At 35.1% G+C, this 5,086-nt stretch overlaps 1 non-coding gene across 1 annotated transcript; it reads right to left on the bottom strand.

Moving 5' to 3' along the window:
- Positions 1–3,009: 3,009 nt before the first annotated feature.
- LOC125089362 (small nucleolar RNA U3) lies at positions 3,010–3,220 on the bottom strand. The gene has a single exon (XR_007123925.1). It is a non-coding gene; the product is annotated as a small nucleolar RNA U3 (small nucleolar RNA).
- Positions 3,221–5,086: the final 1,866 nt, after the last annotated feature.

Genomic DNA, 5,086 nt, shown 5'->3' with positions numbered 1-5,086 from the left:
TATAGAATTGAAAATCTTTTACTCCAACATTATGGGACAATGATATTATCTTGTCTATCATAATTATATGGGCCAAGTTGAATATTGGTATATAGAAAAATAGGACCTTCAAGGAGTAGGGCTTAGAAAAACATATAAATAGGAGTGAAAGCATTCAGAGGGCTGTAATTTAATATGTCATTAACTAAATTCTTTACAAACCACTGAGAAACAATATTTCTGAGTCCATTTTTATAGAAACAAAGTATTTTGGTTCTATTTGAAAATGAAGAAATTAAAGTATCTATTACTCTCTGGATATGTCCTGTTCAGATTCTCCAGCAATCAAAATAAATGCCTAAAAATAACCACTTTTATAAAGCATTTTTATAAGTAAGCAAGGTGAAAATATAAATTAAATTTAGGTATAAGAAGATGTATCCATTTTCAGATAAGTGTATTTAAATGTAATAAACATAAGATAAACAGTGCCTTAGATGGTACTAATCTTGGGTTTTTCTAAATCTTTCAAGAATCTCTGAATGTTTAAATTATTAACAAATCATTTGTTTATTTTTTTCACTGTGGAAGTGCATTTTAGAGAAATTGTTATTTTGAATTAGGTCCCCATCTAATTAGCTGGTGCTCCCGAGGGCCATCAGTGACTCTTATTCTTTCTGTGCATCATCCATATCTTGTGTTTTGGACGTCGTTCTCATACTGGTTGCTTCATTTTTGCAAGACGGTTACTCTAACTCAACATCACATTTGAGTTCTGTCATGGGTTGTAATTGTTACCTTCCCCAGCCCCCGCCAAAAAAAATACACACACACACACACACACACACACACACACACACTTATATATAAAATATATATGTCTTAACTCCAATAACCTTCAAATATGACCTTTACTTTTTTAGAGATTAAGGACTAATGCAATATAACTGGTATCCTTATAAAAATAACTTTGACACAGAAGTAGATGCATGGAGAGAAGATAACATGACAAGACACAGGGAGAAGACGGTGGTCTACAAGCCAAGGAGAAAGACCTGGAACAGATCCTTCCCCTCCCGGACTTCAGAAGGAACCAACCCTGCACATAACTTGATTTCACATTACAAATGCTTCAGAACAGGGAGACATTGAATTTCTATTGCTCAAGCCACCCATTTTGTAATACTTTGTTATGTCAGCCCTGGAAAACTAGTACACATTCAAAGCAAGAATATGGGGAAAAGTAGAGAACTCTTGGATTTTTCTAGCTGTACCTGTCTCTTTTTATCAAGAAAGTACCTGTTCTAGGAAACCCATGGTTGATTTCTATTCAGGTGTCATATTCCAGGAAAAGATTATGGGGTCAAAAGACTAGGCCAAGCTGCAAATAAAGAAGTGGCTGAAGAAGGGACAGGAAAAATTAGTGAACTCAGCATGATTTTTACTTTTGAAAAGTTCAGTCAGGGGTCATTTCTTCCTCAAACAAAAAAAGTTATATTAGCACATATGCAATGGAATGATAGCATCTACCAAATAGAAATTTTTACTCTACTACTGTATATATGGAAAAAAGTCATATACTTCTAATTCATCTATTAGAGATATGTTAGTTATATTTATGAAGATGAATGTTTTAAACAGATCTGAAAGACTAAAAGAGAAGATGGAATGGCAAAGAGATGTGTTTACTATAGGTTTCAGGGAACTTGAAATAAGGGAGCTATGACCTAATTCTAGATATATAATTTACCCTCTGTAATTTGGTCTTTCCAAATGTTCTCCATACTTCATCTCACAACTAAAAAAAAAAATCATCTGTTTACAATATAGTATGATATTGATAATCTAGATGTGTCTAATGCCAAATACTTTGGATTATAAACATATTCTTATCCTCAACAAAATAGGAAATTTTAAAATAAGAATAGGGATTGGGTTTGATATTACAATTTTTTATAACTGATTTTTGTCCATGTTAATACAATTCAATATAGTTTTCAAATTCATTTCTTGAAAAGCCAATCATTCTTGTGCTGGAATTATCCTTTTTGAGGAAGACAGCTATTAAAAAATTTTCCACTCCAATATTCACCAAAGGAAATATGTTCTTTTTTTTAAATATTTTTTAAAGATTTTATTTATTTATTTGACAGACAGAGATCACAAGTAGGCAGAGAGGCAGGCAGAGAGAGAGAGGAGGAAGCAGGCTCCCCGCAGAGCAGAGAGCCTGATGTGGGGCTGGATCCCAGGAACCTAAGATCATGACCTGAGCCGAAGGTAGAGGCTTAACCCACTTAACCACCCAGGCGCCTCAGAAATACATTCTTTATGATAAGCCTAATCCTGGCTAGAAAATAAAATTTCTATATGAAACACTAAACAATATTTTTGCATATCAAATATTTTTAAGCTTTTTTAAAGTAAACTTTTATTAATTCTTTTATGACCATTTAAAGGCCCAGATATGACAAGTTTGCTTATTGAGTGATGTTTTCCATTTTGCTGTTACTATAGATAAGTCTAACTGTTTACCAAAATCTGGTCTCTTTGTTCACACCATGAAGGTGTAGCTGGAAGGTAGTTACCAAACCAATTATTACCTTTTCTCCCTCTATGCCACCCCCTTATTACTATGTGTAGTAACTATACTAGTCACTGTATTAGTTGTACTAGTCATCAGTCAATTGAATGAAAGGAAAAGTGGTGTGTGGCATTTTGGGACCGAGGTTTTCAAGAAGTGGATGTGCCTTCCTCATGGTATGACACTTTCTGCTTACAGTTGTTGAAGACTGTGAGGCCCTATGGGATGGTGGAACAGCAGAATAAAAGGAATCCAGGGCAAGGATGAAACCAGGGATGAAAATAAGTCCCTTAACCCACATGACTTGCTTGAGATTGAAATATGAACAAGATATAAACTTCCATTAAGTTGAACCCTTAAATCTTTAGGTCTATTTTTACAGCAGTCATCCTATAAAAAGCATCCTATCTTAACCAATGAAGCTTTTTTCCCCCTCCCCCCCCCCAGCCTCCACTAAGATGGTTTCCCTTCCTTTTTGCTCTTCCAAGGGAGGGAAGAGAGATCATCAATGGCAAAGGGCAGCTGTAGAAGCTACACCCAGAGCCAGCTTCATGCTCCGGAAGGGACACTGTACTTCCTCCATGGTTTCCGGGATTCTATATGTTCAGAGAAACTTCTCTAGTGACAAACTATAGAAGTGATCCCTAAAAGTATAGTCTTTTTCTTGCCACTTTTTATTAAAAAAATGCTAAATGATCATTTAAGTGTTTTCTAGATTGCAACTTCCACAATAGCAGGATTGGTGTGTTACTTGTCAACTGCTGAGAAGCTACTGTGTCTGTCACTTTGGAAGTGCTTAAATGATTGATGAATCAAAGAAGCAAATCTCTTACAATAGACTAAAAAAGTGGTGTTCATTTTGTCTGACCCAGAAGCAAACTTATGACTCTTATGTCCTTAGCCGATATCTAGCTTTTGTATTTCAACCCAACTAGAGTGTTTCTCCAGTGGCTTCATGACAGAACATTCCCAGCTGTTTCAGTGCTGCATAGCAAAGCTCTGACAGCTTTCAGAGTAAGAGTCAATATTAGTTAATAATCCATCTGCAGTTGCAACTATTTCATTTCATCACACTGACAACTTATATTCCTCCTGTTCCCATTTCCTTTGGAACTGGTGTTGCTGAACATCAGTATTTGCAGAGAGGCTCCAAGCTGTGACTATGAATTCCTTTGAGTTACACACTATTCATTTCCACTCAACATGCTCTAATTAGCTCGTAATAAATGCTCTCCAAATACTATACATCTTACATTTTTCATCAGAATTTGGTAGGAAGAAAGTACTACTCTCCCTTCTGTTAACAAGCCATCTTTGGGCATCTTTCCACGAGACACATTTGATGCATTGTAGTTTATATCTCTCATTCGGCTCCATCAATGACCCAAGTTCTATCCTTCATTCTACAGGGGAATGTATTCAGAAGTGAAGACGCTTCCATACAGGGAAGGATGTGTGCACTGGACAAGGATTCTTAAGGCCTTCTGGTGTGAGAACATGAGTATGTGTGCATCCAATAATGGACAGATTATTTTCACATATTGTATTCTGAGGAATGTCCTGATCTCTGAATAAACCCTCTTGTTTTTGATGTTTTCATTTGCTTTCTGGATTTGTTTGAAGAAATTCTAACCATTATTTGTTTGTGTTCTGGAAAGAACCCTACTTCTACTGTAGTTGAAATAGTATATACATGAAGAATATGTATGTGTTTTAGTTTTATGTGGCATGTATGGTGTGTGTGTGTGTGTGTGTTTGTATGTGTGGGTATATGTGTGTTTGGTCCTTTTGTATTGCTACAGTTTTTAAACAAATTTTGGTATAATCAGAGAATCTTAAAATTAGAAGAATGTTACTGTTCAAATAATTCAACCTCTCATTGTCAGAGGTTCTTGTGCAGATGTTGTTTAAAAAAATAAACATATTTGGCAGATGAAAGGTGCTATAGCTAGTCCATCTTTGTTGTCATTGTTAAATAGAATGTCTGCTTTGCCTTGTTCCTCTATGATCATTGTCATACTGGTGCTTCTGCTTAAGAAAAAACATTAAAAAAAGTAAGTCATAATTTTTATAAACTATTTGGAATAGTTTTCCAATTTGAAATGAAGTTTTGGAGTTGTATTCACAGAATTCTAGAAATTTGTGTAACCAAGTTTGAGACTCTTGCTCAAGGACGTATCTATGTAGCTGTTAGTGTTCCTGACAATACATCTCTGGATCTCAGAGTTCTAGGTCCTAAGTTTTAGAAGGGTGTTACAGAACGTATTAACATATCTGTGAAAGATTTATGAGATCATTTTAAAACATCTCAGGTGTTCTCAAATGTAGAAATCTAGAGGCTTTGTATTTAACCTTTCTTTTTCTTTTTTAGATTAAGATGACACAAATTAAATCATTAATTATTCTTTCCACTAATAGTTTTGGTAAATCCTTGGTTTGGGATATCATAATATAGGAAGAATAAAGGCAAAATATTTCTCAGGTGGTAGCAGCAGATTTACACTGACCTTAGCCAACCAAAGCTCT

Source organism: Lutra lutra, chromosome 1, assembly GCF_902655055.1.
Source record: "Lutra lutra chromosome 1, mLutLut1.2, whole genome shotgun sequence".
NCBI lineage: Eukaryota > Metazoa > Chordata > Mammalia > Carnivora > Mustelidae > Lutra > Lutra lutra.
Note: the sequence above shows the minus strand (reverse complement) of the source record. Positions and strands in the feature narration are given on the sequence as shown.